This window comes from Syngnathus floridae, chromosome 3 (genome assembly GCF_059516105.1).
Source record: "Syngnathus floridae isolate MCC-2025c chromosome 3, RoL_Sflo_1.0, whole genome shotgun sequence".
NCBI classification, from domain to species: domain Eukaryota; kingdom Metazoa; phylum Chordata; class Actinopteri; order Syngnathiformes; family Syngnathidae; genus Syngnathus; species Syngnathus floridae.
In genome coordinates, this window is record NC_142415.1 from 11980662 (window position 1) to 11994453 (window position 13792).

Genomic DNA, 13792 nt, shown 5'->3' on the forward strand with positions numbered 1-13792 from the left:
GAAATAAATCAACATATTTGTACCTAAAGGCATACTCTGGGGTGAAATTGAATCAGCTGTCATACAGCAGCAAGGAATACCAATGAGTTCTATTTGCAAACACTCTATACTGGAAACACGGGAGAAGAGTGGTTAGCACATCTGCCACACACTTTTGACGGTCTGGGTTTAAATCTCAGCTCTGTGCGAGATTTTGCATCTTCACATCTACTCCAGATACCTCCCATATTCTAATTGGTGTTAATATATGAGGAATACAACCTGCCAAATTTTTTATGTGTTTTTTTTTAAGTGGAGGGACACATTACAATTTTCATCATTGGTCTTACTAAAAGGTAGGAAGCGGCAACTCTAAAAGTCATTTGAGCCTGTTCCATCCAGAAAAAGCCACAGAACCTTTGAGTCATCTAAAACGTTCGTTGATCTTTTCCTTTTATTGCTATAAGCTGCCGAGAGAGTGGCCCCTTGAAACGTCAGTGTGTCCGTCATACTGGATGTGGCCTTAACATTAACCCCAAAATCTGCAAATTATATTTATAAAATGGTGTTGTAATAAGTTAAAATAGCCTTATGTAATGGTTTCGTCTCAATCATCTGAATTAATGAGCTCTGCCTTTGCGTCTAAAACGGTTGATACATCTCCAAGCATACTGAGCTAGTTTAAAATAAAAATGTGTATTCCCAGTGCTCCCTGCTGGGCCTCTGGAAGTGTTTTTAAGTCCACATCTATTAAAACGCTTTATATTTGCTGAACTCTGTTTGTCTTAACACCTTCTGATCAGAGAGCTAATGGCCTCGACAGGAGCAGTCTAAGACGTTTTGCCCAGCAAAGTTGATAGTTTGCTGCAGCCAATCAATAGAAGTACATATAGCATCTGGGGAAATTGGAAGTGAGTACTACATGGGAAGAATTCAATTTTGTTTACATTACGCCAAGTCACAACAGGAGTCATTTCAAGGCGCTATACACATTGAGCAGGTCAGGATGGCAACACTTCATACATTATATATAGTACATGAAGACACTTGGTGGCAGAGGCAAGAAAAAAAGATCCCTTTTTGGAAGCATCCTCAAATAGAAGCCAGTCAATGTGTGGTTACAATCTGCCTCGGCCAGTTGGGTTGGTATGGAAAGATATTTACTTAAATTTCCATTGGATCTGATGGTTAACAGTTCTAAAATAGAAGCCTTGGTGGAAATGTTCACATTTCTATTGAACATAGTATTTACCATTCTAGTTTGAAATGAATTGCCCAATAAACCCCATATATATATTTGAAAATGTAATGTAATTGCTGTACATTTGGGTTTATGCTTTTCACCTATTAAATGAAGATTTTAAGCACAAATTAGCGTTTATTTAAATGTGGAGTATGCGGTCATTTAAAAAATCCACCGGGGAGTCTCGATAATGCTTAAAGAAGATGTAAGGCTGAAGTTCATTCATGCTATAATCTGATTTCCAGTCAATAAATGGATAGGTATGAGAATCACTTGACCTCAAGGAGTGCATCTTTTAACCTACCTATTGACTAACTCTTCAAGAACCATAAATCAACCTGTCATTATTCTACCGGCCACAAATGTTAACATGCAACAGCCGATACAAACGCCGTCGTGCTGTTGTGGGTGCGAGGGGAAAGTTGGATAAGAAGACAAGTGGGTTGTTCTGCTGAGAGAAAATTAAACATTGATTTACACTCTTGCCCAAAATGTCTCATGTTAAACACATTATCTGAAAAGTGTGGTGAGGAAAAAAAAAAACGAATTACGGATTAAAAGTTATCACCACTGCCACAGGTGCAATACACAAAAATTTGTATTTCAAAATGAACTATAAATAAATATAAATATATAGCTCAGCCAACTCGTTTACCTGTCAGTTGATAAGAACCACCTGTGGCTGAAGGCAAACTGTGACAGGCTTTTTACTTTCAGGACCTGGATTCCACGCCTCTGCAGGTAAAATAGCAACAAAAATAGTCAAAAGTATGCATACTAAAACAATGATCTTGTTTTAAATTTGTCACAAATTGACTTCCGTAATGCCAAATCTGGGCTTGTTTAATTGAAAACAAAGTTGATATATTTGCAGGGAGCCTCATTTGTCTATCTTTTGTCATCCAATGAAAGAACATTTGATTTTGTCACTGTAAAGTGCTGGCATTTAAAGAGAGATATATTTCTGATGACTAGAATTCATTAGAAAAAAACCTCACACACACTGATAATAAGGATGATAAACTAATGCTGCTAATAACCTTAAAATTGCAGACGAGATATGCAGTGGAAATTGTCTAAAAAAAATATTTCACAAACAACCTTGTTCAACCAGGCGAAAGAAAACATTGTGAAGGAGATGAAAGATAGTCTGTGTTGAAGTGTAATTATTTTTATTATTGTCATTTTCTTTTTTGGGGCATTTTATTGTCCTACATTTTAAATGTGGGCTTATTCAATATCCTTGATTATAGAAAAATATTTGTACTATATTTGATTATTTTTGCTCCAACAATTACAAGATCAGTGGCATGAAAAACAACAACACAATTGTTTATTGTGATAGTGTTTGGGAGAATATATAATCTAGAAAAATGTTATGGTGACAGGTCTAGTTGTGTCAAATTGGCATCTCACTAGATCTTATTCATATAAGTGAGTTTTTGTGGGCTCCTCCCAACAAATTACTGTGTAGAGCATCAGTGTTCCTTCTGTGTCTATGGTTTTTGTGTGAATCCTCTGGTGACCAAACCAGCTTTTTTTTTTTTCAATTGTTGACCTCTTCGACCTACCCAGTCTAACTTACCTGGCTGTCTTACCCCACAAAACCCCTGGTGGTAATCATCTTGGAGTTGAGTATTAATGCCCACGCCTGCCCCTGAAGCTTTATGTGCAATGAATAAATTTAAGGTATGAATTTCATTCTTTTTTTTTTTTTTTTTTGCCTCTAGCGGGTTCAGTGTCTCCCACCAGACTACAATGTTGGTTTTAGCATTGTTAGATACTGAGATTCACAATCGTGCAAACACATTCCAAACATGTCCTCAGCACAATTCAGAAATGTTGTTTGCTCGGTTGACGGTTATTAAGAGTCAGACAATGCTTTTGAATGTGAACAGCATAAAGTGAAATTTGATTAAGGTAGTCAGGCTGGGCCAAGAGAGAAACCCTTTAAATTTCAGCTTAAGTGTGAATGTTGGATACTGGAACTGTTCCTTATCGCTGCCATAGAATCAGGTTGACTTGACATTTCCTTTTTCAGTTCTCACTTGACAGTGGTCGACTGCTATTGGCACCAGCTACACGACCACAGTGCAAACTCATCGACGACTGTAAAACCTTCCACACTTCAGATTTACACCCGAACTTGGTATCTTGTGTGTAGTCAGCGCTTTCCGGCTCCATTTTTCTTATCCCACTATATTATAACAACTAAACTCACGGCTAATGAAATGGGGGATAATCTACCACTAGCGTCAGCAGTCGGCCTTTGTAGAGATCTCTGTGGAGGTTTATTGTTACGTTTACATTTCAGTGGAATGCAAAGTGCAGTTAAGTCTCAACAGAAGGACCAGATAATTATAGCTCATGTCAATCAATGCATTACTTTTCATTGTGTTGCTTCTTGTTGCACATCCTTGCTGATGTTTGAGCTGCACTTTGTGTATTTGTAATTGAGTGCACTAAATTTGCCTGCTTAGGAAATACAAAAGGCAAAAAGTATTTGTCCCGAAAGGGAACACACGACAAAAATATACAGTGTTAGTGCGTACTGATCCCAGAGTGTATTTACAGCAGACAAATGCTATTTTTTCCAAAGTAATAAACTCTGTCACTGATCACACCCAAATATTTCCATTATACAATGAACCTACAGGCATCACTCTTTTTAGGCATACAAAAACTGGATTAAAGAGGATTTAAAATTCAATACAGTCATTCAAAAGTAGGTTGAGCTTGAAATAGGCCTAGTTTATCCAGTAATTCAATAACGTAATAAAAAGTAGTTTGAGCTTAAAATAGGCCTACTTTCCGTTTATAATCTTCTTTTTTCTACAGAGTGAAACAAAATAGGATGTCCCCACCTACTGGACAACATGGAATTGCTCCCAAAATAAACATAATTGGAAAACAATGAGTATAAACTGTGCAAAAAAAAAAATTCAATATGTATGACTATTCTAAAGTACGGGCATTTTGCACCTTCTTACTCTAGCTACGAAGCCCATCTCTGAAGCAGCCTCCTCAAAGTAATGCCATCTTTCATTATGTCTGTAACTCAGAATGAAACTTCGCCAATTAAACTGACATAATCTACAAGTTAAAATGAAGGTTAAAAAAAATAATCAAGAAGTCAAGTCATCTTGACATCTGTCTTGCACCCGCTTGCTAATGGTGTAAAACTCTCTGATTAAATGCTGTATGCAGTGCAGGCTTCTGTTCGACAAATCACATCAATCTACTACATCTGCCTCCCTGCTTGAAATGCATCATCTTCTACATAAGAAGTAAAAATGAATTATGATCCAGCTTCTCACAATTTCACAAAGCAAATCAGGGAGGTGTTAAAGAAGTTATGTAAATCATTTCACGTCCTTCAATCCTGTAATGTATCCTGTGCAATTTTTTTTTTTTTTTAAATCTATAAATGTTTCGGTCCCAAGTGCCTGTAACCCATAACTCTCTTTTGTAATTGACTATTAGCAAACCTTGTGAGTTAAAAGTGTATGAGAACTTTTGGTGTGGTAGTTCTGATTTGCACATGTAGAGTCTTGTTTGATAAGAAAGACATGGATCAACAGAATTGTTTTCTCTGAGGCAGAATTCTTTGTGTGCAAATATTCGTCCCAAAGCCCAAATATTTCAGTTCAACTCCCTTCTCAACAAGCATCAGTTTGACAAATAGTGAACATTTCTTCTAAAGGGAGCCCCCGAGCTGTTTATTGCCACTTCCTGTGGAAATGTACTGTCAAACTGAGCATAAAATAAAGACAATTACACATTGTGCACACTCTCATAGCATAGCTTTTGCTTCAGACAGGGCCGTTTAACTTGATACTAACAAAGAAAAATGCTTTGTGCATTTGTGCAAGTGTTGTAACCCTTTAACCCATTGCGATTGATATTTGAACACAAATGGTGGAGCAACACATGCTGACTGATGGTATGACAATACTACACATACATAAGATGAAATAGAAATATATAAAAAAAACTTGACTTCCCTGCAGTTGAACGATTGTCAGCATTGTTGTGATTGTGAGCATTTATTAAAAAATGTTTAAGCATCAAGGAGATGAAAATACAAGATCTCAACTACACACCTGTCTTGGAGCAAAATGGACATAGTCAGTGCTTTGAAAATGATACTTGACGCATTTTAGTCACAGCCTGGTGATAATGTTTATTCACTGCATGACCTTCACATGACAATGGATGAATATGGAATTACGATTTCACTAAAGAGACAGTCTAGTTTGGCAACTGTGTGTATAGAAGATTTCTGGAAATGGTTGAATAAGCATGTAAGTGAGCACAAAGGGGTGAAGTCCTACTGTCAGCTATTTTGCCGGGAAAAAAAATGCAAGGATTCCAATTTGATAGCATTCACAAGTGAAGCGCTGTTAAAATCTTACATGCTGTGTTCACCGCAATCAAGTCTGATACTCTGCTGCATTTCTCGACATGGGGAGCACGAGGAAGAAACGTTATCACTCCAGTTCTTCTCTCTGCATGCACTAAAGCCCAGACTGAGGCAGGGCATTTGCTCTTTCCTTGTGCTATAGAGACTTCACATTTCTTTTGCTTAATTGGATTCAGGGACCCTTTGTTCTGTTTTTGTTCTGACCTGCAAGCCTTTTTCCTCTCAAAGCACCACCACAGCGACTAAGGCAATTTACTTCCGGCTAATTAATTTAGGTAAGCAAGTGAGAGGGACAGAAAAAGCGCACAAATTAGCAGTATTTGCAGTCATAAGGAGAAAATTATTATGCTTTTGGAGAAGGTGTTATGATGGTTACAGCCGGAGGTTTGAATATGAACTGGAATCACTTTTAAGAGGTAATGTTTCCAAGAGTTTGTGGGAAAAGCTTGAAGGGTCTTGGTTTTTTGATTGACGGCAGTTGGTAAACTAGCCACTGGCAACAGCAAACAGTGTAAAATGACAAAGAAATAATGAAAAATTGAACGGAATCGGCTCAATATTGATGCTTTCTACTGAATTATTCACTTTTGAAATGCAATATGCATGTTAAGAGCTTCACTATGCGACGTTTGTATAGGGTTGCATGCCTTTGCCTTTGAATAGAAGACTTCAAATTACATTCAGTTGTTCTGATAGGCTTTTCCGGACATTTTTTCTGGATGAATCTTGGAGGTTTTGTGCTTATATTGACTACGTTTTTTTTTTAGGTGTTTAGAACTTTCTCCCCTTTGACCCCAGTTCCAGCTTAATTAAAATAGTCCCACGGCTAGGATGAATGAATAAAACTACTATTTCAAGTATAACTGTATTTTCTGACTAAATACTATGTCACTTAAAAATGAGGTAACGATCTGGATACAGGTTTGCCATTAGACGTGATCTTACCATAGTCAACAAATTGGAAAAAAATATTTTGTCCTGTCCAAACATGATGGATGGAAGCTTGAGTACAGTGTATTTACCACTTGCTTTTCCCTCAAAATGAAGAGCTGCCTCCATTAAAGCCTGAGTCATATTATGACCAGTGCAGGAGCTGAATTTTTAGTATATGACCATAAAATGTTCACGACAAAAGCCAAACCAATTTCACCTCATTTGACCTGCTGTAGTTCTAAATTGAGTTCACTTTCTCACTGTGGATGAAGTCACATCGCGCGCTGACACTGTGACTCACTATTGCGAATTACTGTTTTCCCTCCTCAACTCAACTCTCAGCTCCCACACAGAGATTTTACAGAACCATAATATTGCAGAACCACTTTAAAAGTGAAGCTTGTATTTAACGGATTGAATTTCAGCAACTATAGAATAGCGTATGATTTGAAAATAAAATAAGTGGCAGTGAGGCCCAAGTAATTTCTAGTCTTTCACCAACATCTGGTCTGCTGTGTAGTTTTTTCTCTTGTTGAAATTACTGTGGCATGAACCAAAGTATTAACACTGATACTCATGGGATATTATATTATAGTTATCTTCAAACAAAGATTTAACAAGCATGGCCACACAGCGCAGTGGGTGGACATCGACTTTTTTTATTTAATAGAGCACAGAGAAAGTAGCATTGCAATAAAGATAGGAGAGAAAATATTCTGCAAGGACATGAGGGTCATTGTTCATTTTAAGGACCCACACAGCTACAATTTTTTTTGTCTCTGAGGGTAGTAGTTGAGGAGGGACAGCTTCATGCAATTCAAATAAGTAAATGGTTTCAAACTGAGGTGCAAACGTGCAAATGTATGTCTGAGTTAAGGAAATGAATGGCGTCTCCACGTTTTGTAATACAGAGCAGTGGTTAACACATTTTTTTTACATCACCACCTAAAAAAAAATTGATAAAGTATAAGCATCATGACTAACATTAAAATGCGGTAGTGTGGTGTGCCAAGTGAGACCTTTTCATGGCAACATTTATTATGATTCATTAAATTGATTTAACCCAGAGAACCCCCAAAAATATTTCAGATTGTTAGACTGAAATGCATGTTACTTTATCCTGTGCAGCTGAACGTAGAAGGGCTAATGTGCTCTGATTAAATAGCATGAGTCCATTAAACAAGGCCAATATTGCGGGAGGCAGAGGTCATGAATTCAGCCTCAGGCCCAACCGACTCCCTAATAATCTCCCCAATTATAATTCATAATGGAGCCTTGGATAAAGCAGGTGCCTTGATGCTGTTATGTCTGCCTCTACATCCTGTTGGTTGAGCACACTTTTGTTGCACACATACTATCCTGCATACTGTGAATTTTAATCACGGTATGATTCTCCTTAGAGAAATTTTGTTTCTAGAAAGCCAGGATTGCATGACAAGCACTTTACAAACTCAGTGTCTCCACATGATTGCTATAGCTCCTACCTGGGAGGTATAAGATGGTTAAGATGCATCAATGTGGTAGTATTGGAGCATGTTTACAAGTATGATTAGATATCCAGCATGAGTGCATTCCTAATTCCTTTCTAACATATGGTGGGGGGGGAAATGTTATTATTTTTGCTATGGCAGAATAGTTGATATATTGGATTTCATTTTTGTGATCGAATTTAAAAATGTGAAGGTGCACCAAAGATTGTGGTCACTTGTGGCGTCCATAATATTATTTTACATCAATGCCAATCAATATGTACAGTATGTTCTTTGTCAAAGACATCAGAAATTCAAACGACTGTGGATTATCAAGCACATAGAAGTCAAGGTGTTCTGTGATGGAAGAAAGCAACAAAGACTTAATTAACACACACATAATACACCAAATAATTCTGTGGTGTGACCTTCACAGAGCTTGGGGCAAGGGACGTGAATAGAGTGCAATTCCATGAAACTAAAATATTTGACAATATTTGAGTCCTTACATTGTATTGCACAGTATTGTATATTATGCAGCACGTTAATATGCTGGACCACACATCAACTAAGTTATGAAAGCACTTGGCTTGCATGCTGAGCTTTAAAACTATAACTCTTTTTTTAAATACTTTGGTACTCTAAATCAGGACTCATCTTTGTCATATATCAGCTGGTCATTATTATCCAGTAACTATATCAGTGCAGACGGACAGGCGCTAACAAGTCCTCTCTAATTACTGACGATGACATTTTAGCCGTGTTGCATAACACCGTCAGAGTAATCTAAAATCTTGTGTGCTATGAACATGTTCCACCAATCCTCATTACATTTTCCAAATGATAAGAATCAAATGTCTTCTAATTGCAAACCTACTTGCATCTAATAATAGGCTATGCGATGGCGGGTTATGGTAATCGTTCTGTGCTCAGAAATGATATGAATATTATGTAATATGTAATAATCTCCTGGCACTGTGGAATTGTAGACATCTTAATCCCATAGGCCAGTGAACATACACCTTCCATGGAATGGCGTAATGAGATATTTCCATACTGGATGATCAGCCACATGAAACATCATTTATTGATTTATGGTTCAAGTCAGGCGAGTGAACAGGTTCATAAACCTCTGCCAGTCTATGTATTCCCTGTCTACAGTTTGCAATGTTTACAGCAAATTTAATTTACTTGATCAAAACTGTTTGTCACATTGCGAACTTCACTCCACCCCACTTTATTTTCATTAGAGTATTTTCGCCAGCAAACTAACTGGCCCTCAGTGGATTGTTCAGTTGGTGGCTACCAAGTGATGATTTCCAATTACACCTCAAGTGATGTACCGTGTAGAATCTATACAACATACAGGAACTGTAGCTGACACAGTTAGTAGTCCCCCTAGGGCACGAACATTGACTTGAGTTAATACCCAATCATTTCTGAATATTTTGAGGAAAGAAACTGTTACTATGTAAAGTCTCTGTATTGATTTTAGAATGTTGCCAAGTGAATTGTATACTTAAGGGGAATGTGGAAAGCAATTCTTAAGATATCCTGAATGAGCTAAATATTTGGAATTTTTAATGCTTTGAATTGATGGATAAATTACTTTGTATCACGAATACATGTAAAAACCTAATGTGAAAAATGTATTAATTTAATTTTATATTCAGGTACATTTTATAAGTAAACTCTACCTAAATGATATATTTGGATCCAGACGCTTTTATTTCATGCAACCACTTCCTGAAATGAAATTGCGTGAATTCAATACATCATTTTTGTCATTGTGGTCACCAGTCAATCTCACATAAAAGCCCTCTGAATGTGGCAGGTTTCATGGGATTATAGTGTCCTTTTTCATAACCACCTTGACTTGACACCACATCTTAAAAATGTCCCACTCATGAGAAGCCAATGGTCCAGTGATGGCTTGGAGAAGCAGACTGACAGCAAAGTGATATTAAAGATCAGACGGCTTCCTCACTCTCCCTCTTGGCTTTCCAGGTCAGCATAGGACACAAACACCAGGAGCCAAGCCACCTAAAGACAGCCGACGCAGGGTGGGAAAGCTTGTCCTGTCTTATCCCGAGCTCAGCAGGCAGATAACAGCACTGGAGCTGTGAACGCACATCCTCACTGAGGAACCACTTGAATAGCAAACAGCAAATCCCACCAGCAGGAAGAAAAAAAATAAAAAAAATCTAGCTTTCAAGTGCATAAATTAACATAACATTTGAACATTTCCAACCCTTTCTCACTATTTTTTTTCAGCTGTGAAATTGACTAATCATATGCAAGCTTACACAATGTAATACTTCATCTAATAAGACCTTGATCACACTGACATCAGTGTTGAAGCATAGAGGAATCGGTACTATGAGGTAAAAAAATTCTTCGCGCTCTATCCAGCTAAGCAGGTATGTCCCTAAATGTTAACCGCAGGCAAAATAGTGAATGAGGCTTTGAAATGAATTAATAGAACATTTTAACAGGTGTTAGGTTGTAGCCACTGTGCCTGCATACCAAATATTTAGGTTCAAATTGAGTGTGAGACTCAGTTTACTACTTATGGTTAGTAACACAATAGCCGTGATTTTTCTACAACAAAAATGATCCAACTCTCTGCTGGTATCACCACGGCAAGCCATTCTTGTTCATGAATGGTATGTGAACTGTTGCTTGTCCAACATCTATTATTATGGAAGCTGTTGTGCCAATTAACTGGAAAGTAGGTAGGCAATTTACAGGATATTGGCATGACTTGATGAAGAACCACACTGAGAGTGGAACGATGCATAATGCATAAATTTTGAATCCCCAAGTCCACTTCTGGAATTGTTCAGGGATTGTGAACGATATCTCCCTTTTGGGTGCTGTGAAAATTTAATGTGAAAGATGGGTAAAGCCAAATGACAAGCGAATAAATGTTTAAAAATGTGCAATTCTTAAGATGTGACACAAAGGCACAGTCTGGTAAAATACATATATATGTACTACAAAAGTCACGGTGCACTCGGAGACTTGATTAAACACACAATGTACCAAAATACAATGCAGGGGTTGTATAAAAAAAAAAATCCGAAGATAATATTACATTGTGAATTAAACTATAAGTGAGATATTAATTCAATATTTATTATGATTGTTGTAGTTTGCATTGACTCCATTCTAAATGAACGTGTCTTAAAACGACTCTAAATAAGACCAAGCTGAGAAATGTGAGCTTTGACTGCACATTTGATTTGGCCAAATATTAGAAGCCCCTCTCAATCTGATCCACAGCAAACAATCACCTCATATTATATTAACTCGCTCCCATTCCTGAGTGTTCCTCCTCTTTTGTACACAAAACTGACATTCAGTAAGCTGTACAAAGACCACGCCTGTGTTAGCCTGTAAGATGTTGGGAATTGATGGACATTGTGTTTCCACACCTGTGCTGAGACTAAAAAAGAGCAGGTGTATCTAGCATGCCTTGGGGAAATGTGCTAGATGTGGGAAAGGTCTACTCTGATCAGATGATGAAAATGATCAACTTTGCACAGTACAGCAGGCTAAGTTGGAACCCAGATGTCTAATTATATTTGGAGCTCTATGACAGCTGGGGTGGGGTTTGGAAATGTATTCAATTCCAAAATGTAATGGGTTGGTATTCAAAATTGTTTGGCTCATTAGGTTGTTTTCAAACGTTGGACTGAGCATAAATTTTATCAATGTGTTTGTTAGGCAGGTTGGTTAGTTGATTTTGGGGGTTTCTTTCCATTTCGGTAAACTAGGCTAGCACGCAACATTTGTCAGATTTGGGCAATTTGAGGGGCCAGATTGTTGGATGACTTTCTAATGTCCGACTGCATATTTTTATGTAGTCGTGGATCCACAGGCTGTGTGATTGTGACATGAAACAGAAAAGGAAGTTTACCTCTCCAGATGAAGAAATGCCACTGGTTTGGATAATTAATGTGGCACCCAAGTCACTCACTCCAGGTACTTTGTCTATAGAAATCGACAGTCACTTTTAAACTCTTACAGCGTAGAAATAACTCTCACATTCTCTCACATTGCAAAGATTAAGGATGTGGAGGTGGAAGCCTCGAGGATGAGAAGTGACATCAAAATTTTATGTCTTATACCCTTTCTCAGAAAGACGAGTGAAAACGTTTCCAATCTTAAATCAGGCTTAGCCATCAGTAACAATGACTCCACTGGAAGTTAACCTCCTGCTTTGTGACTCAAACTACTCAAATGTGCATTCTGTGGCATGTAGCAAATGTGGGCGTCTGCGGCACTCATCTCCATGCAGAAACACAAAGACGTTTGTGTCATGGACTAGGAAGGCGAGCAATAAGCCTCTAGTCATTTCATTTGTCGGCAGAAATTTACTGTTCCATATTCAGTGTTTGTAAATTCCTCCACTCAGGTCTCAAGAGGGATTGGAAACGTATTCATCACAGGCTTGGAAAAAAATGATAGACATCTAACCGCATTTATGAAAATTGAGTGATTTAATGATCTGGCAATGATACATCAATACACAACGGCTTTTGCCGTCACAAAGCGTTTTAGAAGAACATAAAATAACAATACAAGAGATAATATTATCCATGTATTTATTTACACATGTGCCCCCCCCCTCCCCCTCTGGCTAGCTTTTGGATCTTGGTAGAAAAATTACTTTACATATTCATTACTTACTTTATTTATTCATTCTAATTGTATTATTTGCTCCTATGTTCAGCCAAATACACAAATGATGTTTCTAGAATAATTTCTTGGGAGAAGTGGATGAAGGAAATAGTAAATGGGTGTGCTCTGCAGCAGCTCCGTAAATAGGCTCTAATCCACAACACTGTAGGCAGCAAGGAAAAAGTAAAACACAACCAAATACATCACATGATCTGAAAAACACCCAAATCCAAGAAAAGGCTTATCCCCACAACATCCGTCATTATCCATCTGCTTGTCTTCATTTGGATCGGAGTAACTGTAGCTCATCCCGAGTGACTTTGGTTGAGTGGTCGACCCTCGCATTCAAACATATGGTTGATAATTATGGTTCTTTCATTATTTTACCCAAGGACCCTAATTACCCGAATAAACCTGTTTTTTTTTCACGTGATACCCAAAGAAAAATGATCCGACCACAAAGAAAACACAACAGATTTTCCAGAAGAGATTCAAACTCAAATGTGGGAAGCAGTCGTGACGATTTGAAGCACTTAAGACATGTTCTCAAAAGATCTCTTCAACAACAAAAATGAAAGACACAATCACAGCATTTTTTTCACCCGTCTAAAAATATACTGTATCCAATTCACACTTGCTTTTGTTTCGCACCTTTGGTTGCTGTAGTAACCATTTATCTGCTAACCCTTCCTCAACTGTCTTAGTTGACTAATATATTGGGCATGTCTTCCTTCTCACATTTTTTTTCTGTCTCAGCCGTCAATTCGTTCTAATGTCTAATTCATCACACACACAAAAAAAGTTCACAGTCCTTTCCCCAAATGTATCCCTCTCAGACATGGTCTGCTCACTGCATTCATTTCTATCGAAAGCATCATTACTGCTTCCTGCTGTCAGCACTTACATGATGCTCCTTAAAGTCTCGCTTGTGGCCACGTGAGCTCTTCTGTGTGCATCGCCTCGCTTTTAGGCTCCTGCAGCAGTTGGCCCTGCTTTACCTTCCACCTCATAATGTGACTGGCCCTGAAAATTTAATACCAAAATTGCTGAAGCATATAT

At 37.8% G+C, this 13792-nt stretch overlaps 1 long non-coding RNA gene across 2 annotated transcripts; it reads left to right on the top strand.

The window, feature by feature from the left end:
* Positions 1-1892: 1892 nt before the first annotated feature.
* LOC148400550 (uncharacterized) lies at positions 1893-11161 on the top strand. Of its 2 annotated transcripts, none has more exons than XR_015857576.1 (3): positions 1893-1963; positions 2798-2911; positions 10055-11161. It is a non-coding gene; the product is annotated as an uncharacterized LOC148400550 (long non-coding RNA). The 2 variants fall into 2 exon arrangements; XR_015857577.1 differs by lacking the exon at positions 10055-11161 and adding an exon at positions 3264-3602.
* Positions 11162-13792: the final 2631 nt, after the last annotated feature.